At 42.2% G+C, this 19,213-nt stretch overlaps 1 protein-coding gene across 15 annotated transcripts in view; it reads right to left on the bottom strand.

Annotated features, from left to right (window-relative positions):
• The window catches only part of ST6GAL1 (ST6 beta-galactoside alpha-2,6-sialyltransferase 1), a 155,878-nt gene that overhangs the window by 77,948 nt on the left and 58,717 nt on the right, over positions 1-19,213 (bottom strand). The gene's annotated exons all lie outside the window — the stretch shown is intronic.

Below are 19,213 nucleotides of genomic sequence, written 5' to 3'. Positions count from 1 at the left end.
CCCCCCTCCTGTACTCCTCCACCCCACGCACTGATGAGATGAGGGACCAGGACTGAGATGAGGAAGACCCCGCACAAGGCCCCATCTGGAAGAGTGGTGCTAAATTTCCTGTGAACCAGCCTTGGAGTCAGACAAATCTAGATTTGGATCCCAGCTTCCTTTGTCATCACCGTATGACCTTAGGCAAATAACATGAGTGCTCTGGACATCAGTTTCCTTATCTGTAAAATGTGTGCAAGGCCACCTACCTCACAGGATTGCTGTAAGGGTTAGAAAAAAGGATCCTGCCATGCCCAGAACATAGTAGGTGCTTATTAAATGGTGCCTGGTAATCCTGAACCTGCCAGGAATCGAGGAGGAGGGACCGGAGGCTGATCATGGCTTATCTGCTGTGGATGGAGGAAGTCTTCATTTCTGAGAAGAGGAGATAAACCTTCCGGAAGTGCACGACTCAATATTTGTCTGGTTAAGCATGGGACCTTGATGTCCATCTCAACAAAACTGGTATCAGCCTCTTTCACTATTAACCATTTCAAACACTGCCCCACAGCAATGGGAACCAGAATCTGGGACTCTCAAAGGAGTCAGAGACAAGGGGGTGTTACTGGGAAGGCTGAACTCATGGAAAAGCCCGAAACTGTAACACAGATGTGAAGTCCCCCAGCCCTCCAGCCAAATCACTGCATATCCTTGGAAGTCACTCATCCTTTCTGAGCCACTGTTTCCTCATGATCAAAGGGGCTTAATAATCTTTACTTCACACGGTTGTGGTGGAAACACAAGGGAAATAAGAGATGAAAAGTAGCTTTAAAGCTCCAAGACAGTGTCATGAGTTCACCACTTCTGTAAAGCCATAGGAAACGAAGCTTGTGTTTTATCAAGCACCCTTCCATTTGAAAGAGGAAAAAGAAATGCTTGCTGTTTGACAAACCTTTACTTAAGACACCAATGGTTTTCTTCTACTAAAGGGTCATTCAACTATGAATTGATGTGAATTATAACTGGTATAAGAATCATTTCTCGATGATCATCAAAACGAAAACACAAAATGGTTCAGTTCTCTCCAAGCATGGATACACCTGAGAGCCTTCTGCAGACAAACGCCTGGAGAAGTTCTACTCTCACAGCCACAGAGTAGAGGGCTGGCTTGCTGCCCGACACAAAAAAAGTCAGTAGACCCATATTCTCACAAGAAAGCCTGCTGACTTTTTTTCTGAATTTTCCTTCAACTTAGAAAATAAGCCAAACTCACTCCACCTCCCAGCTCGACCCTTAGGTCTCTTGCAAGTGGAATGTGCCCAGGTAAGAAAACGGGAAATCGATGAGGTATTTCCAGAGCAAAACCAGGGTAGGCTGATAGCACCGGGGCCTAGGCACCCAACCTTGATTTCAGGAGAAATACTTCTCAGCCCAGTCAGCCGCACTGAGCTGAGAGTGTGGTAGGGTTTTCTGGCCTCACTGTGAGCCTGGGTCCAGATGTCCTACTCATCTGGCGTTCAAATAACCTGAAGAGTAGAGCCCCCCACCACCAATCAAAGCAGTAGTAGAAGAGTGCCGTGGGTTCTCTCTTGTGCTGTGGGCGGACAGCTTATTTGGAGCCACAGCCGCCTCTTCTGTATCAGCTGCTCTTAACCTTCTATAGGTGCGTAACAAGAACATGTCCAGGGTTTCCCTGGTGGTGCAGCGGTTAAGAATCCGCCTGCCAATGCAGGGGACACGGGTTCAAGCCCTGGTCCGGGAAGATCCCACATGCCGCGGAGCAACTAAGCCCGCGCACCACAACTACTGAGCCTGCGCTCTAGAGCCCGTGAGCCCCAACTACTGAGCCCGCATGCCACAACTACTGAGCCTGCACTCTAGAGCCCGTGCTCCACAACAACAGAAGCCACCGCAATGAGAAGCCTGCGCACTGCAACGAAGAGTAGCCCCCGCTCGCCGCAACTAGAGAAAGCCCGTGCGCAGCAAAGAAGACCCGATGCAGCCAAAAGTAAATTAATTAATTAATAAAAAAAAAGAAAAGGACATGTGCAGTTTAGATGAGGGGGTCAGGGAAAGATAATGAATTGAGGCAGAGACCCAGCTTGGCTGGGCTGTCCTGGAAAGAGCATGCTCCTGTTCTGAATTCTGCTCCAGAGAATAAGGGGAGACACGGCCAAACAAACCCACCTGAAGTCCACCCTGGTCCCGAGCCAAGTTCTGAAAGGTGGATTCCCGCAGAACCAGATAAACACAATCGCAGTCAGAATTCACTCCCCCAAGGTCACCCAATTCCCCAGGATTAATTTCCTGGCTTGGGATAGATGCCTCCATGGCCCAGAGGTGATTAGAAGACCACCCCACAGGGAGGTTGCGACGAATGAAGGGGAAGAGGCGGTGACCTGAACATGAGCAGCAGTCCCTGCAGGGGCCGTCCCTGGACGGGAGAGCCAGCTCTGAGTTCCTCGCTGCCTCTGTGCACCAGGAGGTGCTTGTATATCCTGAGCTTCAGCTCCCCACAGACAACAAAAGCTACTGTCTTCAGATTGACCAGACTGCACTCCAGACTCTTTCCTTATAAACCTCTACTACCTCACCCTCATGGAGGACAGGACGAATGCTCTATCCTTCAGTGAACAATCTGAGGCTCAGAGAAGTGAAGGTTGCACAAAGTCAGGAGCTAGGAAGTTGCAGAGATACGATTTGAACCCAGGGCTCTCTGTGTCTGCATTCGCTTCTCATCTTCAAAGCGATGAATGGGGAGCGAGTCATAAATCTCTTTTCTTCTACTCTTCTCCCTGCTTTCTCCCGAAAAGGGTGGGGACCAACTCAGTGGAAGGCTGGGGATTCAATGTCACAGAAAATCAAAAAAATACACAGTAAAATAACAAGCTCGGGCCCGGGAGCAAATTCTTGCCCGGGACGCAGACCTGGGCAGCCACAGGTGGCCAAGCATTACATTTACTCTTCATGTCTCCATAGGCTCCTCTTGGCTGTGACAATTTCTCATACTTTCCTCATTTTTGACGACCTCGACAATGTTGAGGAGCACTGCCCTGTTCTAAAGCCTCAGAGTCTTCTGCTTCCGTTGGCAGAAAGGGAAAGAGACAGTGGAGGAGCCACGTCACATTCATAAAAACCCCAGCTTAGAGGTGGTTCCAATGTTTCCCAAGCCATCTCTATCACTGGTGGTGGCAGGGGCAGTGCCCTGAAATTTTCCCTGGAGGAATAGAATTTAACTTCGCATCACGGATAAGAAGACCTGTTCATCCTTTTTTATTTCTGGTGTGGAACGACGGAGATCTCCTCTAGCACCCGGTGCAAAGGTAATACTTGCAATTTGAATATTACATTGGTCAGGCTGCTGCAGGCAGCCCAGCTTTAAGAAGACAAGCCGGGTGGCTGACAGAGTCTTGGTGCTGCAGCCGGGTGTCAGCCCTGAGCCTCTGAGGTGGGAGAGCCAACTTCAGGACATTGGTCCACCACAGACCTCTGGCCCCACTTAATATCAAATGGCAAACGCTGTCTCAGAGATCTCCATCTCAACACTAAGACCCAGCTCCACCCAACAACCAGCAAGCTACAGTGCTGGACACCCTGTGCCAAACGACTAGCAAGGCAGGAACACAACCCCACCCGTTAGTAGAAAGGCTGCCTAAAACCATGCTCAGTTCACAGACACCCCAAAACACACCACCAGACGCGGTCCTGCCCACCAGAAACACAAGACCAGCCTCATCCTCCAGAACACAGGCACCAGTCCACTCCACCAGGAAGCCTACACAACCCAATGAACCAAATACACCTACTGGGGGCAGACACCAAAAACAATGGAAACTACGAACACGCAGCCTGCAGAAAGGAGACCCCAAGCCCAGTAAATTAAGCAAAATGAGAAGACAGAGAAATACACACCAGATGAAGGAGCAAGGTAAAAACCCACCAGACCAAACAAAAGAAAAGGAAATAGGCAGTCTACCTGAAAAAGAATTTAGAGTAATGATGGTAAAGATGATGCAAAATCTTGGAAATAGACTGGAGAAAATACAAGAAACGTTTAACAAGGACCTAGAAGAACTAAAGAGTAAAACAAACAATGATGAACAACTCAATAAATGAAATTAAAAATTCTCTGGAAGGAATCAATAGCAGAATAACTGAGGCAGAAGAATTGATAAGTGACCTGGAAGGTAAAATAGTGGAAATAACTACCTCAGAGCAGAATAAAGAAAAAAGAATGAAAAGAACTGAGGACAGTCTCAGAGACCCCTGGGACAACATTAAGCACACCAACATTCAAATTATAGGGGTCCCAGAAGAAAAAGAGAAAAAGAAAGGGACTGAGAAAATATTTGAAGAGATTATAGTTGAAAAGTTCCCTAATATGGGAAAGGAAATAGTCAATCAAATCCAGGAAAAACAAAGAGTCCCATACAGGAAAAATCGAAGGAGAAACACGCCAAGACACATATTAATCAAACTATCAAAAATTAAATACAAAGAAAACATATTAAAAGTAGCAAGGGAAAAGCAACATACAAGGTAATCCACATAAGGGTAACAACTGATCTTTCAGCAGAAACTCTGCAAGCCAGAAGGGAGTGGCAGGACATATTTAAAATGACGAAAGAAAAACCTACAACCAAGATTAATCTACCCAGCAAGGATCTCATTCAGATTCGATGGAGAAATTAAAACCTTTACAGACAAGCAGAAGTTAAAAGAATTCAGAACCACCAAACCAGCTTTACAACAAATGCTAAAGGAACTCCTCTAGGCAGGAAACAGAAGAGAAGGAAAAGACCTACAATAACAAACCCAAAACAATTAAGAAAATGGTAATAGGAACACACATATCGATAACTACCTTAAATGTAAATGGATTAAATGCTCCAATAGACTGGCTGAATGGATACAAAAACAAGAACAATATATATGCTGTCTACAAGAGACCCACTTCAGACCTAGGGACACATACAGACTGAAATTGCGGGGATGGAAAAAGAGATTCCATGCAAATGGAAATCAAAAGAAAGCTGGAGTAGCAATTTGCATATCAGGCAAAATAGACTTTAAAATAAAGACTATTACAAGAGACAAAGAAGGACACTATATAATGATCAAGGGATCAATCCAAGAAGAAGATATAACAATTGTAAATATTTATGCACCCAACATAGGACCACCTCAATACATAAGGCAAATGCTAACAGCCATAAAAGGGGAAATCGACAGTAACACAATCATAGTAGGGGACTTTAACACCCCACCTTCACCAATGGACAGATCATCCAAAATGAAAGTAAATAAGGAAACACAAGCTTTAAATGGTACATTAAACAAGATGGACTTAACTGATATTTACAGAACATTCCATCCCAAAACAACAGAATACACTTTCTTCTCAAGTGCTCGTGGAACATTCTCCAGGATAGATCATATCTTGGGTCACAAATCAAGCCTTGGTAAATTTAAGAAAACTGAAATCATATCAAGTACCTTTTCTGACCACAATGCAATGAGACTAGATATCAATTACAGGAAAAAATCTGTAAAAAATACAAACACATGGAGGCTAAACAGTACACTACTAAATAAGCAGGAGGTCACAGAAAAAGTCAAAGAGGAAATCAAAAAATACCTAGAAACAAATGACAATGAAAACACGATGACCCCAAACCTATAGGATGCAGCAAAAAGCAGGTCTAAGAGGGAAGTTTGTAGCAATACAATCCTACCTCAAGAAACAAAAAACATCTCAAATAAACAACCTAACCTTACACCTAAAGCACTTAGAGAAAGAAGAACAAAAAAAAACCCCAAAGTTAGGAGAAGGAAAGAAATAATAAAGATCAGATCAGAAATAAATGAAAAAGAAATGAAGGAAACAATACCTAATATCAATAAAACTAAAAGCTGGTTCTTTGAGAAGATAAACAAAATTGATAAACCATTAGCCAGACTCATCAAGAAAAAAAGGGAGAGGACTCAACTCAATAGAATTAGAAATGAAAAAGGAGAAGTAACAACTGACACTGCAGAACTACAAAGGATCATGAGAGATTACTACAAGCAACTCTATGCCAATAAAATGGAAAACCTGGAAGAAATGGACAAATTCCTAGAAAAGCACAACCTCCCGAGACTGAACCAGGAAGAAATAGAAAATATAAACACACCAATCACAAGCACTGAAATTGAAACTGTGATTAAAAATCTTCCAACAAACAAAAGCCCAGGACCAAATGGCTTCATAGGCGAATTCTATCAAACATTTAGAGAAGAGCTAACACCTATCCTTCTCAAACTCTTCCAAAATACAGCAGAGGGAGGAACACACCCAAACTCATTCTACGAGGCCACCATCACCCTGATATCAAAACCAGACAAAGATGGCACAAAGGAGAAAACTACAGGCCAACATCACTGATGAACATAGATGCAAAAATCCTCGACAAAATACTAGCAAACAGAATCCAACAGCACAGTAAAAGGATCATACACCATGATCAAGAGGGATTTATCCCAGGATGCAAGGACTCTTCAATCTACGCAAATCAATCAATGTGATACACCATATTAACAAACTGAAGGATAAAAACCATATGCTAATCTCAATAGATGCAGAAAAAAATTTTTGAAAAAATTCAACACCCATTTATGATAAAAACGCTCCAGAAAGTAGGCAGAGAGGGAACTTACCTCAACATAATAAAGACCATAACTGACAAACCCACAGCCAACATCCTTCTCAATGGTGAAAAACTGAAATCATTTTGTCTAAGATCAGGAACATGACAAGGTTGCCCACTCTCACCACTGTTATTCATCATAGTTTTGGAAGTTTTTGCCACAGCAATCAGAGAGAAATAAAAGGAATCCAAATCGGAAAAGAAGTTAAAACTGTCACTCTTTGCAGATGCCATGATACTATACATAGAGAATCCTAAAGATACTACCAGAAAACTACTAGAGCTCATGAATGAATTTGGTAAAGTTGCAGGATACAAAATTAATGCACAGAAATCTCTTGCATTCCTATACACTAATGATGAAAAATCTGAAAGAGAAATTAAGGAAACACTCCCATTTCCCATTGCAACAAAAAGAATAAAATACCTAGGAATAAACCTACCTAAGGAGACAAAAGACCTGTATGCAGAAAACTATAAGACACTGATGAAAGAAATTAAAGATGATACAAAGAGATGGAGAGATGTACCATGTTCTTAGATTGAAAGAATCAAAATTGTGAAAATGACTATACTACCCAAAGCAATCTACAGATTCCATGCAATCCCTATCAAATTACCAATGGCATTTTTCAAAGAACTAGAGCAAAAAATTTCACAATTTGTATGGAAACACAAAAGACCCCAAAGAGCCAAAGCAATCTTGAGAAAGAAAAACGGAGCTGGAGGAATCAGGCTCCCTGACTTCAGACTATACTACAAAGTCCGGAGCCTGTGCTCCGCAACGGGAGAGGCCACAACAGTGAGACGCCCACGTACCGCAAAAAAAAAAAAAAAAAAAAAATGTGGGTTGACAATTCTGTTTTTCTACCACTTTAAAGATGTTCCACAGTACTTGAATAGGTTTCCCTTTTATATAATATATCATCTGTCCCTGGATGCTCTCAATATTTTTTTATTTTTGGTTTTCAGCAGTTTGATTATGATGTGGCTGAGTAGTTGTCATTGGGTTTATTCTGTGTTGGATTCACACAGAGATTCTATACTTTGTAAATTTATGCCTTTTACCAAATATGGGACACTTTCAGCCATCCTGTCTTCAAATATTTTGTCTGCATGAAAATCTTTCTTTTCACCTTCTAGGATGGGACCCCAATAACATGAATTTTCATCTTTTTGATATTGGTCCACAGATCCTGAGATTCTATCCATTCTTTCCAATAAAAAATATATTTACAAATATATTTAAAATATTGTATAATTTCTTTTGTTCCCTCTTCAAGTTCACTGACTTTTTTTTATTCTGCCACTGAGCCCACCCAGTGAATTCACTACTTCAGATGTTGTCTCCTCAATTCTGAATTTTCCATCTGGTTATTTTGTATCATTTCCATTTTTCTGCTGAAAACCTCGATCTTTTCATGTCTTTCAAGAGTGGAAAATGGTTCTAAGAGCTACATTAAGTCTCTGAGAGTTCTACCATCTGAGACATCTCAGGGGTAGCACCTGGTGATAGTCTTTCCCTTTGAGTATTGTTCAGATTTTCCTGGTACTTTTTAGATTTAGTAAATTTGAATTGCATCCTGGACTTTTAGATATTATGTAATGAGGCTCTGAATTCCGTTAAATTCTTCTGAAACGTTGGTATTTTTGTTTATTTGTTTTAGCAGGCATGTAGCCCACTTAGGTTCAGATAGAAAATTCTGTCTTACCTTTTGTGACTGGTAGCTCTGATGTCAGTTCAGTTTTCAAAGGCTTTGCTAAGCCAGTTGCGTGTGCCGGTCACATAGGCAACTCAAGGATTTATCTGGGACTCGGCTAGTGGTTAATAACACAGATAGGTTCTCAAAACCTTTGCTGTGCTTCCTGGGATCTGTTCCACAAATGCACACCTTGTAGCACACCCAGGACTTGTGCCAATCCATACACAGAACTAGTGGCTCCCCTTTGCCAGCTCTTTCCTCTCAGGAATTTCCTCACACTCTCTGGCTTCCAGCGGCTCATTTTCCTAGTTCCTCTGACTGGAAAGATGGGGTTATCTTAGAGTTTTAGCCTCCCAAACAATTGTGCAGTTCCACGTGACAAGGGCCATCATGGGTCACTGTTCAAGTTTTGACTCCAGTATCTTATCTGCCTATTACTTTTCAAGTTCCCATGCAGTTGGCTTTTGCATTCAGTCCAGTTTTTCATTATAAACAGTGGTAGACAGAGGTTGTAGTTGGATTATTTCACCTTGGCTGGTGCTATGTCCTTTGTTCTCAGCAATTTTTACTTCTCAAAATTTCACCCATCTCTCAAAGCTCCATTAAAATACCACTTCCTTCCAAGAAGCCATCCTTCTTCTCCCAGCTAGAAAAACTTCCTCCTTCCTCTGAATTAGGGAAGATTCAGATTTAGCAATATTGAGAATCAAGCTGACAGCCAAATCTTTTCATGACTATCTTTGTTCAAACATCTGGGTTCACGGGATGAAATCAAACCTAGCCAAGAAGCATTATGGTGGTTAAGAGAGGGGACTTCACCTAAATTCCAGCTTTGCTAATTGCTGGATGTGGGACCATAAGCACATCACTTACTTCTGTGTACTTCAGTTTCCTCGTCTATGATATGGAAATAATAATAATTACCACATAGAATTGTTGTGAACATTGAGTTAATAGTTGTAAAGCACCTAGAGAAATTCAATGTTGTAAGTGTAAGTGATTATTATCAATCTCTCACAGTTACCATAACTTTACTCTGCAGATGAGAGAACCCTGCAGCGGGAAGAGGAAAGAACAGACAGCGCTTGCTCTATTCCCAACTCTCACTGTGTCCTGAAAGTGACTATAATTTTTGCTTTAGTAAATACTTGTAAGAGCCCAATATGTGTATCTGTGTGGATCTTCTGAGAAGCATGTGGCAGAGTGGGAAGATAACTACATGAGATGCGTTGAGAGATTTGGCTTCCAGGACCGGGTCTCCTTTGGGTCTGTGTTTTCTATTGTAAACCATGACTGTATAAGATAGGCTGGTCTACCTCCACATAGCTGATAGCGATCTTCGTAAAAGTCAAATGGTACAGGGTCATTTCTCAGTTTACCATGCAATGTCTTCCTGAAACACACAGAATCAATTCCAAATTCCTTAAGCTGTCCCGTAGACCTTTTGTGCTTTCTGCTGCTATCTGTAACCTCATCTCTGGCCACTCCTCCACAGCCCACACATTCTAGCTGCACTGACCTAACTAAGACTCACCCAGCCCACCTCACCAATTCCCACGTGCACCAATGCCCTCATCCTTGAGCTCAAATATCTCTCCTTACCATCTTGTCAACACATAAATGCCTCCTCTTCCATGCAAACTGCTCAAGGACGTCTCTGAGGCTTTCCTGGACCCTCCAGGACCCTGTTTGGTCAGTCCTTCTCTCTCCTTTGTGTCCCATAGCTCTCTATAAACACCCTAGTACCACTTTGGGGTGGATGGTAATCACTTATTTTACAGTCCTTCTCTCCCACACTATAGCAGTGTTTTTCAAAATACATATTATTTTACATTAATGAGTCTCAAAACCAATTTAAAACATCACTACCAGCTTTTTAAAAATAGAGTAAACTAGATTTGAAAGTATCAGAATTCACTGCATGTAATAACTGTGCTTCATGAAACTTCTGTCTGAAATAGATCATTAGAAAGATGGATATGGATGGATGACAGATAATGAACTCCCATGGACCCATGACCCAGATTCAATAATTATCAACTATGGCCAATCTTATTTTGTTTATATTTCTACCCATTCCTACCCCCTAGATTATTTTTAAACAAACCCCAAATAACATGGCATTCATTTGTAAATACTTCGGTATATATTTCTAAAAGATAAAGACTTTTGGGACTTCCCTGGTGGTCCAGTGGTAAAGAATCCGCCTTCCAATGCAGGGGACGCGGGTTTGGTCCCTGGTCAGGGAACTAAGATCCCAAATGCTGTCAGGCAGCTAAGCCCGCACACCACAGCTACTGAGCTCGCGTGCCTCAACTAGAGAGCCCGTGTGCTGCAAACTACAGAGCCCACATGCCCTGGAGCCTGCGCGCCACAACTAGAGAGAAGCCTGCACGCCACAACGAAGAGCCCGCGCGCCACAAAGAAGAGCTGGCGTGCTGCTACGAAAGATCCCGCATGCCTCAACGAAGATCCCACGTGCTGCAACTAAGACCCAATGCAGCCAAAAATAAATAAAATAAATAAATAAATGTTTTTTAAAAAATAAAGTTTTGTTTTTTTTAAATAACTATAATAACATAAACTACGTTCCTTATTGTTGATGACAGTCCAGAAAGTTTGTAAGAATTTAAGTTCCCAGGGGGAAATGCCCCCTCATTTATCTCTGCACTCACAGGGTCTGGCACTTACTACAGAGGAAAGAGGAGGAGGGAGAAAGGAAGGAAACTGGAAAGGTTGTAAAAGGAAAATTAAAGGAAGAGAGTGTCTTCCCTTTTAGCGAATTCCCTTTTAATGAATCAATTTCTGCTGAACTTCTCAAAAGGAAAAAACCAAAATACTCACTAAATTAGGTTCGTCAACATTAATTAATTCCTGAATAATTAAGGCTTCTGTGTTTGCTGTTTTCTCTCTGGGATGCCACACATGACTGTGCAAGGCGTGCACTGCATACAGCCCTCACATTCTAGCTGCGCTGGTGGAAGGGCATCTTTCCCAATAGACAAAAAAGTGCTCTATGGGCTGACGGTGACCCTGTCCTCCCTCCGTCATCTAGTGGTTTATAGGTACCTTGGTCCGCTTTTCTCCCTCTGCTGAATTCTTCCCTGCCTTCTACGCTGTCCACAGAGGCCACAGGCAGAAGATTCTCCATAAAGCCAGAGGCCTTTGCAGTGTGTTCTCAATAAAAGGTCACCTTTATATAGAATGACTTTAGTATCAGGAGCAGGACCTCTCTCTTAGGAAAGTCCTGAGTTCTGGGGCTGGCACTGTCACTTGTCAGTCACAGGACCTTTAGATAACATCCCTGAGGCCAAATTTTCTTATATGAAAATAGGGATAATAATAGCTCCCCTGTCTCTTTCTGAGAGCCCTCGTGAGGCCCAAAGGAAGGAAATACTTTGGAAATGGTAAAGTAGCATAGAGATGAATAGGATATTTTAGTGATGATTTATGGTTACATCCAGAATGACAGCTCCTAAACATCACTGCTGTCTGACAAATTGGGAATTATGTTTCTTGCAAAAATTCTGTATTATTTAAAAGTACGAGTACACAAAAAATTGGAAAATATATCTTACATACAATTTATAATAACAAAACATCGAATGCCAGGAAGCAAATTAAATTAAAGATAGACAAGACTTCTTACTGAAAACTACAAACCTTACTGATAGACATTAAGGATGACCTAAAGAAATGGGAACATATACCATGTTTATGAATTGGAAGGTTCAATTTTGTTAAAATGTTCATTTTCCCCCAAACAGATTGTGATGGTTAGTTTTATGTGTTAACTGGGCCACGGGTGCCCAGATATTTATTTGGTCAAACATTATTCCGGGTATGTCTGTAAGGGTGTTAATAAGATTAACACGCACATATCCTATTAGTTCTGTTTCTCTGGAGAACCCTATTACATTGACCTATAGCTTCAGTGCATTTTCAATCAAAATCCCAACAGGCATTTTGTAGAAATTAACAAGCTAACTATAAAATTTATAAGAAAACTCAAAGGACCTAGAAGAGCAAAGGCAATCTGAGAAGAGAAGAACAAAGTTAAAGACTTAAATTACCAGACTTGTTATAAAACCGCAGTAATCAAGACAATGATGTAAGGACAAATAGATCAATGAAAATGACAAGAATCTGGAAATACCAGTAACTTAAGTTTTTACAGTAACTTAATTTTTTTATCGTGGTATCAGTGAAATTCAATGGAGGAAAGAAAGGTCTTCATAATAAATTGTTCTGGAGTATCTGGACATCTATATAGGGGAAAAAATGAATCTTGAACTGTCCTTCACCCTATTAATTTGAAGTGGATCCTAGACCTATATGTGAAAATTCAAACTATAAAGAAGCTATATATTTTCTTTATATAGTTTATATAGATATATAAAGAACTATATAGTTATAAAGAACTATATAAAGGACTATATATTTTTCTAGAAGAAAATATAGGAGAATATCTTCATGATCTTGAGGTAGGCAAAGATTTCTTAGACCAGACACAAAAGCATTAATAATAAAAGGGAGAATAATAAGAACTTCAACACATTTAAAGGCCAAGTTATTTAAAAGTGGCCCTGACAACTGATTTCAGTTTTCAGTGTGAGAAAGATTTAAGATCCAGGCCTGGAAACAACTGTCCCAGGATAAATACATGCAGCCAAGATGTTTCGGGACCTCACACAAGGGGAAAAGCTTCGTATCTCACCAATATGGTAGGCCCAGGGCTAGGAAGCATTTACGAGAACAAGGTTTTTGTCACTGGGAGATCAGAGTATCACTAGGAGATAGACTCACTCAGACCACTGAATTATATAATTCCAACCCACAATCCAAATTCACTCAGGCAAAGAAGAGAGCAGGTTGGATTGGAGTCGACACACTGATGGCATGAAACAGAAGGAAATTTAAACGCATCTGATCAAACTCTCCCCATCCTATTTTCATAGCTGGAAAAACTGAGGCCCACTGCTACAGAGTATTGGTTTGTGACAAAGCTAAAGTGGAACTCAGATTTCTTGGCTTCCTGACAAATTCTCCTTCTACCACTGAGTCTGTGTCATGCTGCTGGCTTCAGGGTCTGGCCAGGCTTCTCAGAAGTTGTAGGGGACTCACACTGGTCCTACAATTGTGAGCACCTGAGCCAGTATTTGTGAAGCTCTCAGTACACTGTCACCATATAGTAGGTGCTCAGTAAAGAATACTGTTACGAGGTTAGATTTGACTTCCCAGATGAGTAGTGACAAAGCAGAAGGCCCTGAAGCCAACATTTGAATAGCAAAGGCTCATTTCATACCAAGACTATTCCTCCACCTGCCTAGCACCCCACGCCACCAGTTACTACCATCCAAGGAAGGCCAGGGAGGCCCTGGCCCTTCTCAGGGCATGAGGATTAAAAAAGGAAACATTCCTCCTTTCTGCTGGTGTGCCTGGAGTCCAGATTTTGCCCCAAAAAACGGAAGGATATAAATTGGACAGGAACAGAACTAGCCTCACCCCAAATCCTTGGCAAGGGTGGATGGAGCAGATGGGACTTGGCGAGATGTTGAAAGAGAGAAGCTGCTTAGGAGTGAGAAACAGCTGGGATTAGGGTACACTGATGCCTCACAGGGTCCAGGAAAGTGTAGGCAAGGGAAAAGTCCTTTGCATTTTCCAAATGTAAATATCACTGCGTTCCTTTTCCTCAGCCCACTTGCCTCACTTTGCAGATGCACCTGTCATTACTCTACACACACCTTCTAACTTCACAGGCAGATTTTGGCAGTTTCTCCACTTAGCCAACATAGACTTATGGAGTGCTATGCTGGTCAGGCCTGGCGCTAGGCAATGAGAAGGCAGGGGTGACTGCGGAGGGAGAGAGACAGGGAAGAAGGAATGACAGCCGCAGAGCATGTGCCACACGGAGAAGCCAGCCACCCAGTCTGGATGGTTCGAGGAGCCTGGGGATCACCTCCCATGTTTGATCTCAACTCAGACATGAAGAGGAGGAGGAATTGGGACAGACAAGAGGAAGGCGAAAGGGATGAGCTGTGTTCAAGTACCTCCTTGGTCATTTTTGCATTTCCCTAAGACTGGGTTTTTACCTTATCATTTAGACAGACTTGATTTGTGTTGCTGAGCATAAAGAAACACTTGATACCTTCCATAAACCTGACAGTTTCCTTTGATGCCAACTGTAGGGGAAAGCCACAAAATTAATAAGCATATGAAGTATCATCCTTCTCTGTGAAATTATGCTCTCGCTAACCTTAAAAACAAGATTTCATTAAAACCTGTTAAAAGCTTCAGGGACATGAAACTGCCTCCCATTTGTTTCAGGATGGCCCCAAACCTACAACGTGGACAATAAAAATACACTGTAACCACACATATGTCAAAATCTGAGCTAATTACAATAGAACTGCTGCTTAGACCAATGTAAGGACAGAAAATAAAACTAAAAAGCAATGTTTTTCTTAATAGTACATTCACGGAGGGCCTCTTTGTGCAGGACTCTGCTAAATGCTCTCTATACATTATCTCACTAAAATCCCCTGATATCTCTGTGAGGCTATTGTTAAATAATCCCAGTTTACAGATGAGGAAGCTCAAGGCCAGAAATATTAAGTAATTTGCCTGAAGAAGGCATCTAGAATGTGTTGAAACTGAGATTCAAACCCACATTTACAACATTTTATTGAGTACTAATTATGTCAGACCCTGCGCTTAGTACCTTTCAAGTACTGACACATTTAATCCTCTCAGCAAATTTATAGGGAACTACCACTGTTGTCCCCTTTAGATGAAAGGGAGATTAAATAATGTGCCCAGAGTCACACATCTTCCTGACTCCAAAGCCTGTGATAGATCCATGTGCAATCCGGGGTGTGGAAGAAAACAGGAAGGTCATCCCTTTCCCACAGGCTCTATGCGGTTCAGACTGAAGCTTTGTGCTTTTTGCAGCTGTGAGAGGTTGAGGCTGAGCTCTGGCGAGGTGCCGTGCCCGGACTTAAAGGCTGTGGATATCTGGGGTTGGCCCTCACCATCAGTCTGCAAAAAAAAGCTGTTTAACCAACCTCCCTCCAAGGAAGCACCCTGCACGGATGGTAGCCTCACCTATTCCTCTGGTCAGTTACATCAGTGGTGTTCTAAGAAGCATGTGGGGAAGAACACACAAACACTTGACACATTTTGACCTTTGTGAAATTTAGCAAAACTTTAGGTAAATTTTCATACCCAGTGCTGGTAGTTTTGTGGCAAGACTGGTGAGCTCACACGTCACTTGTTGCTGAGAAAACAGAATTTTATGCTGTACATCTTAAACTTACACAATGCTGTATGTCAGTTACATTTCAAATAAAACTGGGGACGGGGGAGGCAGGAGGAACAGAAACAACACCTCAAGAAAACAGAAGTAATATGCCAGAAGAAGCAATACATTTTAAAATGTTTGTAAGCCTTCTGGCTTAGAATTCAAAGGCTGGATAATTTCTTATTAAGAAATAGTTTTAAAGTTATAATTATATCTATATTTATAAATAACAGTAGTGACAACTATAAATTTATAATTTCACAATCTAATTATAAAAGATATAAAAGAAAATAAGCATGAGGCTGCAGGCAGTAGCATCAAACACAATCTCAAGAAATCTTGAAACAACCCAAATATCTAGCCACAGGAATAAGCAAACTGTGATATAGAATTTAGTCATATTCTTTGAATCCGTTAACATACTACATGCCTTATAAAGATGGAAAAATGTTTATGATAACAGGAGCAATAAAATCAACTTTGTCCATGTTAAAATTATATTAAAAAATTATTTTTTCCACAAAAGGACAATGATTGCAAGGGAACACTGTAAAATGAATAGCAATGTGTCAGGATGCCAGGATTTTCAAAGTGTGTCTTTACTGCTGTTGTAGTGTTTATGAATAAAACAAGAAGAACAAACTTAGAACCAACTTGGTTGCCCACAGGAGAAGCCCGTGGCCCTCCCCATTCAGTTTCTCCTGCATTAGGATATGGTAGTCTTCCTGGAAAAAGATAAAACCGGGCCTTCTCCACAGGATCTTCTGCTTTAGCACAGGGGAGGGCAAATACATTTACAGTAAGGCCCCTACGTACAAACCTACAAGTTGCAAACTTTCAGTGATGCGAACGTGCGTTTGCATGTCCAATCATGTACGTTAGTTCGTGTGTCTGGCGTACATTGTCACGTGTGTGCATCCTCTACACGTGGTTGTGCTTTTGTGTTCTTTACAGGACTGTATACGGTACAGTAGTACGGTATCTTTATTTGAACTCCGGGATGTGTGGAAGCAAGTGTAAAAGCAGCAGACATGTAGCTGCGACTGCTAAGAAGCACCGGCTGCTGTACTGCACTACTGTACTTTTCAAGGTACTGTAGTGTAAGATTAAAAATGTTTCCTTTGTTTTTTGTGTTTGTTTGCTTTTTATGTATCATTTGTGTTAAAACTATTATAAACCTATTACAGTACAGTACTATATAGCTGATTGCGTTAGTTGGGTACCTAGGCTAACTTGGTTGGACTTAAGAACAAATTGGACTTACGAACGTGCTCTCGGAACAGAACTCGTTCGTATGCAGGGGACTTACGGTACTATGTACCTGATGACCCAGCCCTGGCTAGCTGAGCTCTGTGTATTATAACAGACTCTTCACATAACTTCTAAAAGGAAAGTGTCCTTAATGACCCCATGTCCCGGAAGAGAGGCTCTCCACCTACTCAAAGGACTCCCGTAACTCTGGCATATGCATTTGAAGATGATGGTTCCCCTTACTTCCCTAGAATCTCTCAGCTACCTCCAGAAGCAAATTTAACAATGGTTTGGAAATGGGCTACTTCTGCTTTGCCCCTGGGCCCCCTTCCCTACCACTCGCAATATTATCCACACCAGCAGCAGCTCAATCACTCAGGGGTAACGTCACGACATCGAGAACACAGCTCACTTCCACCTATTCAATTCTGCCATCATTCCAGGCCCGGATCAAGCACCCCTCCTTTTCTCTCTGCCTGAGGAGTGGCAGGCCACCACAGTGGGAAGCAGAGGGACAGATCTGCTCTATCAGGATCCAACTCTGTCACTCTCCAGCTTCAGGACCCCAGACAAGCTACCTAACCTCTCCCGGTTTCATTTCCTCAGTTCTTAGGCAGTACTGTAATAAATTCTTCATGTGATTCCTGAAATATGTATAAAATACTGCACTGCCCGATACAGTAGCCACTAGCCACATGTGCCTACAGAGCCCCAGCAGTGTGGCTAATCCCGGTTGAGATGAACTATAAATGTAAAATACACACCAGAGTCTGACAATTTCATGTGGCAAAAAAAGCAAGATGTTGGATTAATACTTTTTCTATTGATTACATGCGAAAGTACATAATATTTTGAACATATATAGGGTTACATAAAATATACTATTAAAGTTAATTTCACGTGTACTTTTTTATCATGACTATTATAAAATTTAAAATTACAAATGTGGCCCACATTTGTGACTTGATTTTCATTGAACATAGTAACTGGTCAATGTTCTTTCTCTGTTTTTCCCTCCCATTCATTGGCCACATAGAGCACTCAGCACTGTCAGCACTGTCTAAAGTCTTTCATCACACCTGCAGTTCCAGGTGAGTCCCTTCTCCTTCCCAGGCTCCAGGTTACCAACCTAAGACTGGGGACCAAGAGCAAAAAGGAAACTAGATTTAGAATCAGAAGACTGGGCCCCAGTCCTGGTTCTACCATTACTAATTGGATAGCCCTCAGCACGTCATTTCACTCTCTGAGCCACAGTTTCACAAAACAGGGGCCAATGATGAAAACGCATGTGAAAGTGCTAGATAAACTGTAAATGACTGCATGGGCCAGGATTAAGTAGTATAATTTGCACAGGAAGGAGGTTGGGCCGTCCTGTCTGCCTCCCCTGCTATTCTCTGCCTTCCATTCTGTAATGTGATTTAACTATTTTCCATGTCTCAGGTCTCTGGAAACAAGTTTTCCCAAGAACACACCTCCTCCTTCTCATGTGCCCACAACATAGCCCAAGCAGAGTGCTGCAGGCAGACCCCCCCAAGCCACCATGCAAGCTGAGCGTATCCTGGGTACTGGGTAGTAAGCTTAGAGAGCTCAGAGTGCAGCAGTGCAGATGGCCTGGCAACAAAAGAAACTGACAACGCAACATGGGACACGTGGGTCATGGAGGAATTGAATACGTGTAAGTGCACCAGGGACCAAGAGGAGGGTGCACCTTACTTGGGAGAAGCAGAGAAGGGTGGAGGTGGGGAAGAGGTATGAAATGGCCAACAGGAAGGACTCTTGGAGGCATTTGCAAAACAGAAGGGCATAAAGATATGAGTGAGCATGGAACTCTAGAGTATTTAATCCAAAGTGAACATCAGCATAGGATGTACAATGGGCCATCTAACAATCTGAGTCTGATCGTGAGAGGCCCCTGGCTAAGAGGCCCTTTCTACAGATGGAAACACCATTGCCCTCCTGACTTGGCTACTTCAGGTTCGCCCAGCTCACCCTACGGTCCACTCAAGGAGGTGTGCAATGAGCTCTTAGGAACTTAAGTTCCAGCAGCGGCAACTGCAGAAACCTCAGCTATTTGCAGAGAGAGGCTTGTGAGAACAGGAGCCCTGTTTCAAAACATCCTGTCATTTTTACCCAGAAATACCTCCTTACCGGCTACACTCTATCTACCTCCTCCTGAGGCCAGCAAGCGTACAAAGCTCCACCATCGTGTGGGAGGTCAGGCAGGCGTCTCTACATCACAGCCTGCTTCTTCCCAATCCCAAGGTGAGATCCATGTTATTTCTAGTTAAGCT

The sequence above is a fragment of the Stenella coeruleoalba genome (assembly GCF_951394435.1).
Source record: "Stenella coeruleoalba genome assembly, chromosome: 5".
NCBI classification, from domain to species: domain Eukaryota; kingdom Metazoa; phylum Chordata; class Mammalia; order Artiodactyla; family Delphinidae; genus Stenella; species Stenella coeruleoalba.
The sequence above is the reverse complement of the archived record's forward strand: the minus strand, read 5'-3'. Positions and strand labels throughout refer to the sequence as shown.